At 33.8% G+C, this 14,147-nt stretch overlaps 1 pseudogene; it reads left to right on the forward strand.

Moving 5' to 3' along the window:
- The first annotated feature begins 1,436 nt into the window (after positions 1-1,436).
- On the forward strand, positions 1,437-13,904 carry LOC131067436 (ferric reduction oxidase 8, mitochondrial-like; annotated as a pseudogene).
- The last annotated feature ends 243 nt before the right edge of the window (positions 13,905-14,147 follow it).

Below are 14,147 nucleotides of genomic sequence, written 5' to 3' on the forward strand. Positions count from 1 at the left end.
TCACCTCTTTTAAGTTTGCTCTCGTGATCACTTGGCAGTGATCTTTGATTTTTGAAACATTAAAGACTATATAGATCTATTCTGACCTAGAAGGACTTCTTTGTAACGTACTTGCAAACAATCTTTGAGTGCTTTTACCAGTTATTATTGTTTCTTGTGTCCTTTATCTGGAACTGTGGCTCTTGAATAGATGGATAGTTTTACAAAACCTGGCCTACATTTGTTTGACAATCCAATCTCCTTGTGCACATTATATAGAGTTACCATTGTCTTGACTTCAACTTAATCAAAATTATCTTTAAAAGAGGTTTGACTTCAACCTACATTTGTTTGACAACCCAATCTCCTTGTGCAAATTACACTTTGCAGACTGCACATAGTAGAAGAAGACCAAAAGAAGACATCGAAAAACATATATAGGTACAAATTAAACTTTGAATAAAATTTATGTATCTTTATCTGTAATTGTTTGCATATAAATTTCTCTGTTTGTTTTACTGTTGACATATAAAATTTCATTATCATTTTATTATTTTACTACTCATATGCAATATGAAATTTTGGTATCGCATAAACTGCCTACCCAGTGGGAAGATCAATCTCTGGCACACCCTCCTATATTAGTTGGGTTCCCTCAAATTCAATATATGTCGTTGTTATGCAATTTTAGGCTTATGCTTTAATTGTAGATTACTAGTTCAGTAGTTTCAATTTTTATGGAGGAGATATTCTTGAGTCTTAAAAGCCTAAAATTCTTTTAAAATCATTTGTTAGAAGTCTTGGGTTGGGGAGAGGACCCAATAGTTGTGTACCCTAACTTCGTGCTTCTCAAAATCTTACGTGAAAATTTCAAATCACTCCCAATTTTTTACAGCAACTTACTTGACGAGTCCCCAACTTATAACTAAGTTTTTAGGGCCACATCATCAAGTATAGTGCCACATCAGTATGCTTTTTGCCAAGGTGTCCAAAATACCCCCCCAAAAATGAAACCAATACGTATACAAAAGAGGCCCCTATTCTTGTGCAGCTAATGTGGTATCACATGATTGATTGCTTTTAATAACTAATGATACATTTCATAACAATAACAACTTTCAAGTCACAACTATTGATGCAATGTATTGTAATTATTAATATATAAACATACAAAAATTGATATTTATTATTTCACACAATAATTTTTATTTATTCTATTATTAAAACAAAAAATATCATTAACCCTCACAAAATTTCATACATGCTCAACTACTGGTGCTCTTCTCCTATAATAGTTAAGCAATTTGTCTCATCTAGATGGCTAGTTGGAACTATCTTTGCAATATTAAAATCTATATAAACTCATCATCCTATTCTTTCCACGTAACCATCAATCCTATATTTGTAGGGAAATTGAACAAGATAAATCCTGTGATCTAAGTGTGGTCTACATTTAGTTACCCCGAGTTGAGTTAGCAATTTTAGTTAGACTTCTTCACATCGTAGTCTTTTCTGAACACCATGTTCCTGCTGAAGTTAGGAGTTGCAATGGTGGCTAAAAGAAAGGAGGGTCCAGTTGAAGCAATCAAGGTGATATTGAAATAAAATTTAAGGGAGTCTCAAGGATGTGTTGTCTCATTTCGACGCCTTTTGCACATGGAAGTTATTAATGCGAGGTCTGTAGCATTTATCTTTTGTGAAAATCTCTCCATTTTACAAAGATATGCTTAGTTATTCATGAGAGTAGTTCATGAATGAAAGAGAAACCCCTTGCATGTGTTAATCAAATGCTTTGCAGTCAATCATTGTGATCCGGGTGCTAGAAATAAAGGTTCAGATCTTTAAGTTTTGAAAGGATGCCATTGTTGCCTGCAAATTCCTTTAATTGACAAAACACTAGGTATGTAATATATTGCTCAAGCAAAGCCTATACTACTTTGGAAAATAAGGGAAACCCTTTTATTTTTTTTGTATGATCAAATCTAGGGTTTTTGCACGTTGGTTACTCTATGATGCGTTCGAAAAACATACCTCTCCCTGCAAACACAAAGTCAAATAGAACAATACTAACAATGCAGAGACCCTACATATAAATCAATCTTCAATTGCAACAAGAAAGAAATCCATATTTCTTAGCAAACACAAAATTACACATATGGCCTTTTAATGGCCTCTCTCTCCCTCTCACTCTCACACCTCTATGTGCTCAGTTGATGCCTACATGCTACTTCTTCCTGCGTTGGATTTTTGCTAATGCTCATATAATATTCATCGATACCTTCACTATGCGGGCCCTTACCCATCTATATTTATTTGGCTAAATTCTATTGCCTTTTATATCTATCAAAGTATTTTACTTTATTTCATATTCCATCAAATTTTTCATCTTCTATAGAAGACTTGCAGATGACTCCAAATCGATGAAGTTGTTCTGGCATTTAAATTTGAGGAATGGAACCTATCAGTCGTGACTGTTTTCCAAAGCCCCTTTCGAACCATTTCATTTGTTTCTTTATCGCAACTCTTCCTCTTCCTAACATGACAATTTCTTCTTTTATTCCAACCAATCGATGCCTCTTTTTCTTTTCACATTCATTCCTTTCTACTCAATGGATGACGTATTGGTAAGCTGAATCCATTTTTTTATACAACACATATCCCAAGAACTCCTGTACAACCTGGAAAAGTTCATGGAATTGTCTTACGCCTATCAATCTGATCCATTTTGTGCACATCCTGCAATAATTCAAATCGTTTCTTTGAAGGCATTATGTCAACAGTTTAAGTGACACATTTGTGCTTCCACATTTTACATACATGTCTACTAGGGCAATCTTAACTACAACATTTGACAAAATTCAATGAGGATTTGACAAAATTTAGTTCAATTGTGCAAAACCCTATATTTCAGATAGGAAGTCTAGATGGTGAGAGTCATTATTCCTTGTGCTTTTGGGAACTTTAAAGATCAGTAAGGTTATCTTTCCATTGATCAATATGATTACTTGTCCAAGTCAATTAGACCAATATTTGAGCATATTCTTGAAAAATAATAGTGACCATGGACAACTTAGATTGCCTTTAGTATGATCAGAGGGTTGCTTTACTGTCTTTAGCGTATTGTTCTGCTGTCAAAGATGTTATATATTATTTTTCAAAAGATTAGATGATTTTGAATCCCAACCTTCCCAGAAGGTAAATACTATAAATGATGTTCAATTTACAATTCAATATGCAAGATGTATTCTTAATGTATTCTCTATATCTATGTAATTTTCTATCTCTATTACGAATCTAACTATCTTCTTTATTTGACAGGTGAGAGGAGTATTTTTCGATTTCAATATCCTCTTCACAAATATCAAATGATACATATATGCAAGAGGGAGGATCAAGTAGTGCCTTGACCGGTCAAGTCTTATGGACATGACCGATCAAGACACTACTTGATCGCACCCTTTGGTATATGTTATCAACTGGTGTTTAACTTATTACCAGGCCGATACTAATCGGGGTTCACGTGACATACTGTATATGCTAATCGGTATTTACTATGGGGTTGGCATGGCATATTAACCGATGGGGATCAGTGTCTATGTTAATTGACACCGATCACTAACTAAAGGTTATACATCCCAAGCTGTGCATACTTTGCCACCCAAAAGCACTTGATAATTATTTGTTTATGGGAGGGAACACATCCGATGTGAATCGGAATACATAGTTAACCCGAATAACCATTAGTGATCACCGATATACCATGCTATCGATATTGATTGACTAAGTAGATTTGATATAGAGAGGAATAATTATCAGATGAAAATAGCTTAATGTTTTCTTGATGGTTTATCGATATGAAAAATGATTGAATGAGAGACTTCATTTATCTCTCATTCAATCATTTATCTTACCGAAGCTATCATGCATTAACAAATACTTCAATTTATGTTTGGGCATTTTCACCAAAGTTTTGTGATATGAAAAATGATTGAATGAGAGACTTCATTTATCTCTCATTCAATCATTTATCTTACCGAAGCTATCATGCATTAACAAATACTTCAATTTATGTTTGGGCATTTTCACCAAAGTTTTGTATCTATGTTTGGGCATTGTCAGTATTCTAAAATCAAAATAAAAAGTTATGTATCTATGTTGTATATGACATATGGTACGATGTATACAATAGGATTCACGGGTCATTACTAATCTTTTAATTTTGGCATTGTCAACTTGGACTTGAACAAATCAAAAGAGACTAAGATTAATGCATCCTAGATGATCGAAGTAATCCAACCACGAAATAAGTACTAGCACAACAAGAATTTCAGAGAAATAAACTTGAACAAATCAAAAGAGCCTAAGGCTAATGCATGCTACATGACCAAAGTAATCCAACCACAGCAGAAATACTGACACAACAAGCATCTCAGAAAAATGAACTTAATGTCAGGGGCACTAGTGTTGAAGTTTTATGGTCAATTGGAAACCAAAACAATTGAGTTCAAGAGATGAAGATTCATGAGGTCTCAACAATTGTGCAATGAGACTAGAGAATATTCATGGTATATCAATACAACTACATGAGTAATGCCTCAAAATTGAAGCCTCGTCATACATGGAGTTCAACCACATCATTTAATTTTATGGATGTCAATTTGTGTCGCATCAACCATTACTCCTTTGATGTCATCAGTCACACATCAGTACAAAATTAAAAGAACAATTTATATAGGAATCACATCTAGAGTAATCATCTTGTTTTCCTATCCCCAAAATACCCTTTTGGAGGCCCTAAATCCCCAGAAATCTAGACATCCACATATTTTTTTAGATTTACAGAACAAGGGGAGAAAAAATTAAAAGAAAAATGAAAAATACGTATATTACTGAAAATGGAAATTTTTTTAGTTTTTTGTTGCTTCTATACTTAAATCAATGAATGTTGAACACTGAATCTCAAATTTGATGCATCATATGAATGTTTCTACTTGAATTTTGATGTTGTGTACAGCTAAACTTATAAATTTTGAAAGTCAAGTGTTCAGGACTAAGAGATTGCAGCTGGGGTCAGTTAGTTCAGAGCTGGAATCATCCAATTTCAAGCTGAGAATTAAAAATTACATCTTAGGATAGATGAACATCAGAAATAGTTTTAGAAACAAAGTTGCAGATGGTAACTCTCCAGAGTCTGAGTGGAGAGAAACTAGCAGAATATAAACACACGGGTTAGAAAACATACACACAAGAAGTAAGATACACAAAAGCATCTGGAAATACAGTCTTTTTATTCACAAATACTAAATAGCCTAATAGGAAAACATATTCTGTAAATGTTTCCCTATACAAAAAAAGTGAGAATTTTGAATTCCTGTTAAACATAATCTATGGTTGTTTTCTCATTGACAACGTTAAAAGCTTTTGCAGCCCTAACTAAAGATTAATTTTTTACTCAAAAGAAATATGTTTACTGAACTGTGCTTTTGCATTAAATAGCACGTCATGAATTATTGGTTGCATCAAATGCTTAAAGTAATGAAGACATAAAATTTTAAATATATTTATAGAGAAGTTTTTCAGCTTTAATGCATTTCAATCATTTAGAATGCCTGAATGAAAGAGACAGGCACTCACCTAATCATGTACCAAAGATAGTATGTTGTGTCCTTAGTTGTACTAATGTGCTCCAAAAGACCTTTATTTTCCAACCAATCCCTTCCATGAATTTCTTGCTTAACAATAATTTAGATGATTCAAGATTCATCTAGGTATTTGATTTAAGAGAATACGGCTGGGTATTCACCTTTTACAAATCACCAGAAATTAATAATAATTTTCATTGTTATTTGCATGTCACAATTATTACAAACAATGATTTATTACTTGCATGATATGATAAGAATGTCATGAGACAAACTTGTAGGTAGAGTAAATTTGGGCGATTTTTCCCATCATCAATAACAATGGACAATATGTTGTGTGAGGTGGCATCCGTACCATTAATATGGAATGGCGACCATTTTTCCTAGCATGGAAATGGCAGGTAGTTGAGAAAACAACATTAAAAATATTATTTTGGGGTAATTCGAGGGCATGAAAAACCCATAAAACTCGAGGAGGAGGCCAGAACTTGCACTTCTCTTGAACACTGAAAAAACCATAAAGAAGAGAGGACTTTTTGTTGGAAAAATCATAAAGAAGAGATGATCACATTTGCTATACTATCAATGACATATGAACATCACAATACAGTCCAAAGAGTATTGCTTAGTCCCAGATTTGACAACGTGAAATGTTGTAGCAGACCATGTCACAGGGGACACAAATGGAGGAAAGAGTTGGACAACACAAAACAGTAAGTTTTTCAGTCAAAATGAAGAAGCACAGTCAATGAGCCTTTTCTTTCAAATTGGGGCACAGTGTTATATATGTGATGCTAATGAACAATAGTCTAAGGAACCTTCATAAGCATTCAGTCACAAATCAAATCTCAGTGACAACTTCAACCAATCATACAATGAAAAGACAAGGTGCAAGGCTTATCAAAGACTTTGTCAAAGCCAAATCAAAGACCAAAAGTAGTTGCAGGTTTAATCCATAGTCTTTCATTTTATAGTCACCGACCAGTGGTAAGAATTTTAATAAAAGATCAAAGGCATATACAATAGCCTTCATTCACAATGAAAAGAGCACTATTGCAGACTTGGAGCAGCAAAAGAAGTTTGCAGTCCTTTACTAGTCAAAAAGACAGTCTCAGTGACATAATCATGAGTCAAAAGGCAATATCTAACCCTAGAGCAGGGTTATGAAGTATAGAACGACCATAGTTTGATGATACTAAAGATGTGATAGAGTACAATATGCCTTTCATAGTCATAGAGGTGCATGATAAAGATCATTTCATGAAGGTATAATGAATAACGATTGTTGCCACCAGCTACAGTTGTGACAATAACACAAAACACTAGATTCATAAAATTAAGATCACAGTGCTATGAGTAAAGCAATAGGTAGAGAGAACTCAAAAAGGTTTGTCTCAGAGCATCAATAGAATGAAAAATGATCAAGGCAATCATAAGGACTGTTATATCAAAAACACAGTGACCATGCAAGACAAAAAGTCTCAAAGACAGTCTCACAAAGGTTATAACAGTCAGTAAAGATAAAAATGCAGTCAATCAATCCTCAATCATTGTCAAAGATGAAACCCAAGACGTAGATAATTGTTGGACTTCAAAAGATTGCATTAGAGGTGTATGCGTTATTAGAAGCTTGACAGAGGTCATGATAGATCAATCACCGAACAACTTTGTCAAGAAGAAAAAATGCAGAGAGAGTATTCAGTGTTGTTGCAGTCAATAAAATGAAGACAACCCAAAGATGCTTTCACAATGAAAAGGGGAAGATAAAATATCTTAGTATTAGGTTTTGATAGGGCATAATGGATCCAAATGAAACATTACATTGAACAAACAATAAGCAGTATGAATAGAAGATTTTATAAGTGTTTGATAGTGAGATATAGTGATAGAGGAGGTTGCTGCCAATACAAAGAAGTCTTCGTGGCATTATGGACAGTTAACAGGTTGGAGGACAATGTATTCAAGCTTTGTGAACAAGACTCTATTGAAGAATTAGAACATAGATACAAATCAAGGGTTGAAGGTCTCATATAAATGCAATGAAAGAGCACGGTTTGAGGATAGTAGATTTTTTCATTAGTTACTAATTAGAGTGACCCTTGAAGGATGGATACAAGAATATATTACAGAACTTCAAAAGGGAAAACAACCTATACAGTGTTTTTCTATCATTTAGCTCAGAGCAAATACAATCACAGACCAGTCATGTGACCAAACAAAGTCACAAAGGGCTATCACTGGTAAAGAAATATAGTGAATGAATAAAAATCATGTGACTAGGGTTTGATCAAACATCTAGAGATCCATTCAATTGTCAAAAGTTAGATGCCATAACATCCTTCCAGGATAACTATCCATACCAAGCATGTGATAACAGTGTTTCAAGATCAAGGTCACAGTCATATCTCAATGGCACGCCATAAAAGGAAAAATATAGAATGTTGTAGGCCAAAGAGGTAAAAGACAGTGTTCAAAGAAAATCCTACAGTCCAAAGGCCTTCACAATAAGAGAAAGGAACAGTAAACAATGATGATTGGCTACTATATACAGTCCACTCAAGTAACATATTGACCAAAACCCATACACAACTAATACAGAATGAGAAGACAGTCACAAGAAAGGATGATGAAATTATCAGTCATAAGACTTAGGACATAAGAGATGGTGGCATACAATCCTCATGCACATTAAAGAGAAGCCACCATTGTTGCAGCTCTCATTGCACCAGTACCTTGTTACAGTCAGTATATCACACAAATAGCAGTCATTACAAAGATAAGACTGCTCTGCAGAATATGACCGTTTTTGTATATTGTTTCTTATACTTTTGTGATAATGTAAATTGTTATTATTGACCTTAAATTTTATTTATATGCCTTAACTATTGTAAATTATTCAAGAGGTATGCAATATATTGTAAATATCTCTTAATGCTCATAAAAAATGCATATGATGGCAAATGCAATTTGATGTCACTTTTTTTTTATGGTATACTCAGTGACTAAGCTTATTTGAAAGGTGCCTCTTTTTATTTAAATCTATTGATGGAATTATTGCCATTTATTTAATCAAACCCCTAGAACCTTTTAAATATGGAAATATTATCAAAAAATCAAGAAATGTAAATTTGGAAATACACTTTGTTGTGCTTGCTTAGGTCTGGTTTTGAAATATGAAATCAGATTTGCACAAGTTTGCATTAGGACTAGACACGTTTGCAACAAATCAGGGCTAAAACTAGGTGGAAATAACTCCAAAGATGGCTTGCTAGCATACAAATACAGTGGATATGAGCCTAAAATTCATTCATGGGATGACTATCCTCCACTTAAAGATATACTAAAAGTTGTAAGTTATTCCTCTTTCTTATTTTAGAGATCACTGCTGTTATTTTTTTTTATCATGAATCATGTTTTCCATAGTAGAGGTTGTATTTATTTCCTAGGTTAAACTGTAATTTTTACTTAGTGCCAATATAAGTGTCAAAAATATATTGAATATGAATGAAATCAAAATAAAGTTGTATTAGATTCAGAATATCAAAATAAGAGCCTCAACTCATGGATTCTGCTCTTGTCGCTATTTTGAAGCACTTGTCATTGTCTCCTCTCTCATCTTTGAATGCAACAAACCAGGTCTTATGTTATAGGCCATCATATACTTATCATCTACCATTAGGTTATGATTTTATCATCATTTATCTTTAAAAGGTGCTTAATAGTGAATACATCAGCTATAGTATCATTTTCTATTTCTTGTTACAGGTGGTACAGGCTGCAATCTTTACTTTCACTGTGTAGAATTATGTGACTGCCCTAGTTGTCAATTCTCTGCACATGGCTCCTAATACTGCAATAATAATTTATATCCCTACCTTTAACAATCTACCCTTTAAATTACTCTTTATTTGGTTTTGGAAAAAGTACTTGTAATAAGGCTATTTCTTTTATACCTCTTGCATTCATTATTTTAAGACCTTGATTATAACTTTATCTGATTTTAGTGGCTATGAATTTAATTATTCACTATCAAATGATGTTGCTGCTATGGGTCTTGAGCTATCACAATCATTTTGCAGTGTCATTTTTCATCTCTTCTAAACTATTATCAAATATGTTTTTCTCTACCACAGCTCTATCCTCTCTAAGTGTTATCCAGATGGGATTGAACAGGGCGTGTCAATTTTGCGGGAGTGATTACTTTTTCTTTATGGGTGATTATGTGGATGACCTCAATTCAACCAATAAGGCGAAAATTCTTTGAGCTATTCTATTACACTCACCATCTTTATGTCATCTTCATCACCTTTTTTCTTATGCACATTGATGATAGGCATTTTTGCACAGTATTGGCCGATATTTTTCTCTTCCTTCTTGACAGGTTTTTCAGGTTTATTCAATCGAGAATAACTGTAGAAGTTCTCTCAGCTAAAATATTACCCTGCAAATCAATTGAGCTTACTCTGCCAAAACACCCAGGTAAACATAATGTACATCAGATACCGTAGGCTCTGAATTGTTTAGGGACAATGAAAATCTAGTTATTGGTATTGATTGGATTGAATATATGAACTCTTCACATAATGAACAAAATAAATAGGAAATACGGTAAAAAGAGAATAGGATTGTAATCACACTGTCACCCAATAGTAACTAAAGATTTTGTTTTTGCAGGTCTGAAATATAGTTCAACAAGTGCAATATTTCTCAGCATTCCTATAATATCACATCTGCAGTGGCATGCATTTTCAATAACATCCAGCCCAAGTGTGCATGAGGACCAGATTTCAGTTATGATTAAGTGTCAAGGAGAGTGGACCCAATAGCTTTACAATCTAATTTATGATTCACACCTTTTGAAAAGCAGCTCCACTAGTATTTTGGCAGCTGTTGAAGGCCCCTATGGCCCAAACTCTAACTACTTTTTGAGGTATTTTCTCTTTAAACTTTTATCAGCTAAAGAAGACATTCAAGGTGCTTTCGGCCTAATCAGATTTCCTTACCTATATAAATGTGTTTGCTTGTTCAAACTACCATTTTGACACCAGATTAACTTGCTTGGGCTACTCTTTTTGCTTGTTGCAATATTAAAATTTCTCCATGCTTTGTTTCATGGTCTCAAATTTAGTAGTAGAGTAGTTGATGTTGATTTTCTTTTTGAAATTAATTAGAATCTGGGTTATTGTCAATCCAGATATGATAACCTAATCCTGATTGCTGGAGGAAGTGGAATGACCCCATTTATAAGCATACTGCAAGAAATTCTCTAACATAAAATCCACAATCATTCTGTTCCAAAAGTACTGTTAATATTTGTTGTCAAGAAGTCAGAAGATCTATCCATGTTAAATATCATCTCGCCTTCATTGCTACACCAGTTAGACTTGCCCATAGATGAATTTTTTTAGGTTCAGACTTTGTTACACAAGAAGGTCATCCACCCAAATCTGGTTGTGCAACTCCAACACAAGCTAGTGGACATTTGGCTACAAACTGTGAGTTTAAGACAATGTATTTTGAGGTAAAGGGATTAAGAATTTCTCCTCTTCTTGGGAATGAAAGCAAATTGTGGAGAGAAACATTGACAGTAATGGCATTTATTGCAGTCCTCCTCCTCCTTGGGTTCTTCAACAGTCTTTTTGTATATCCCAAGAACCATAATTCTTACAAGAAATACCCTCAATGGGCCAGGAGTTTGTTTATTTTTTCAACAGTGACAATAGGAATAGCTATTGCAGCGTCATTGTTGGCATGCTGGAAATTCAAGACTTCTAAAGTGAATAGAGAAACCAGGGAAGTGGCATCTTTGGAGGAGACTGGATCCACTGATAATCTTTTGTTAAACCCAGAAGATGTGCACTATGGTGGAAGACCTGATTTACAAGGTATTTATATTATATTTTTCATGTATACATAATATTGTTAGTAGCTTACTATTCATGGTCAACTTCATATTAACTCAAGGAGGAGGCCAAAACATGCACTTCCCTTGAACACTGAAAAAAGCATTAAGAAGAGAGGACTTTTTTTTGGAAAAAGCATAAAGAAGAGACAATCCTGGCCATAAAATGTGGTAGCTGCAGCTGCTCTGGTAGACCTGTATGCAAAATGTGGGAGCAATCAAAGCACGCGATTTGTTTGACATAATGTTTTGATGAAATGTGGTCTGATGGAGTACAATGATCACAAGATATGAACAAAATGGATTCTTTGAAAGGGCTATTCAAAGCAAATATAAATGGGCATGTGTAAAACTGACTTCCACTGTCATTGTCACATCCTCCCTGTGTATGGTAAAGTGTAACCGGCCTCTGCCAAAGCATGAAGTAGGGAGATATAGAGAAGTGGTTCAACCAAACTATTGGCAAGTAGAGTTGAGGAAGATTGCAGGTGCGAATGGGAGTTGAGTGTGACAATTTGGCAATAATTCTAGATGTGATTACCCACAAAAGAGGTTAGGCCTTTCTCTTGGTTCGTTCCCTTTGCTAATATTTCCTACATTTTATTTATGCAGTGCTGAATAACAACAATCCTTAATTTTCTTATATTTCTACTGATAAAGGTAATTTTAAATATTTCCAAAATATCAGTCTAGAAGATGGATTTAAAACACAAATTTACAATAGGAATACATCAGATACATTATATGCTTTTCAAGCTACCTTGCACATGGATTGTAATTGTTTCATACAAGACCAAAGGAACTGAGAAATTATTTTAACATTCATATTGTAGGATGAAAGTCAGATTAAGGAACCTCAATTTTTAGCATTGGCAAAAGGGTATGAACTACCACCAAATGTTGTCATCATCACACTACAGGTAACTCTTGTGTAACTGATGATTTTAACACTAATTTATAAACAGTAAGAATAAATACTTTTCTTATAGCTTTTCAAAATGCATGTGTCATTGAATTGCATAGGAACTATTCAAACTAATGGACTGTTATTTTACTTCATGCCTTGGACTTTTTCCCCGTAGCTGCTCACTGTGGCTTTTGTGATGAATGATATTCTTTTTCTATGAAAATCCCTACTTTCTAAATGATTGTCCTATACAATGTTCTTTACCCATGCTTGATCTGTATAATACCATTGTCTTTTGGTAAATTCTTTGCCACAAAATGACCAAACAACATGCAATGTATTTGGTATGAGAACATGATCACAAACTAAAGTTGCTCCTTCATGATGAGTTTTATCATCTATATTTGCTGGGTACTGTCTTTGTGTTTTCTGCTACAAGCTCAAGTCTTATCATTCATTTACTATCATCTTGAAATATAAGTATCTATTGATCTTAAGCTGCTATCTTTTATTAAATGCTACAAGCTTTATCTCTGTTAATGCCAACTGTATTTATGCCTTTAAGTGCTACACTCCTCAAGGCTTCTATTCTTAACATGGGGAATATCCCTTTGATAATTACAAGGACTACATATTTTCATCTCTATGGCATGCTAACTGGATCAAAATGTAAGGGAAGATTTATCACTGCTCTTTTGACAAAATTAGACTACTTTATGAGATCATTTCCCCAAGGAATGTGGTCTTTGCATCACTATTAATGCACTATAGAGTGGCTTTATCAGTGGTATCAATAGACCATTCTTCCTCCATCAGAGAGTTCTCCATTTTCTTTCACTGTCATTAATTACCCTTTGTTGTTAAAGCTTCTTTAACTCTTGATGTCTAATTATGACTGTCAAAATTGATTTTGATTGCTTCTTTGTGCTTTGATCTCCATCTTTTGTTGTCTTTTGCTAAGGACTTCTTTGTCCTTACCCTGTTCAAACTTTTTCTTTGTAGATACCATTTGATCCCTGTATTTGCACATGAAACAAACATGTTAGATAAAACATGATATTTGTTGTTATCTCATGTCATACTCTTTGCATTGATTCCTTGTTTCTGAATTTGACTCACTAATAGCTGTAGGCATATATTTTGGTATCTTATAAGCAGATGGATTATCATGAAAGTATGATAATCCTCATTGCTCTAACTCAACTATAAATTATCTTGCAGGTACTCTTGAAATGGAAGCGGAAGAAGTTGGAGTAGATGGATAGCTGAAATTTCACAACTCCTTCCAGTTGAGCTCATCATTCTAGGCAATTACCGATCACCTTACTTTCATGTTCATTCCTTTCTTTTGTAATATAGTTTATTTTCATATTTTTATGAAAATATTTGTTTATATATAGTCCAGTCAGCTATTCCCACGGCTTGTGTGGAACACCTTACACATTTCTTATAATAAAAAGCTATTTATATGCAATCTTTTGTTGTTCTTTCTTTGAAATACTTGCATATGAGAAATACACACTGACTTTTAAACGATAACGTGGAAAATAAAAAAACTTGTAAAAAAAATTTGTGTACCTTTCTTTAAATGCAATGTGTAAGGGTTGTAATAGGCCACCAAATTTAGTTGTAGCAAAATTTACGACTAAATATATGACTAAATAAATGACCATATAACAACAATCAATAACTAAATTAATGATTAAATATATGACTA

The sequence above is a fragment of the Cryptomeria japonica genome, chromosome 5, assembly GCF_030272615.1.
Source record: "Cryptomeria japonica chromosome 5, Sugi_1.0, whole genome shotgun sequence".
Lineage (NCBI taxonomy): Eukaryota > Viridiplantae > Streptophyta > Pinopsida > Cupressales > Cupressaceae > Cryptomeria > Cryptomeria japonica.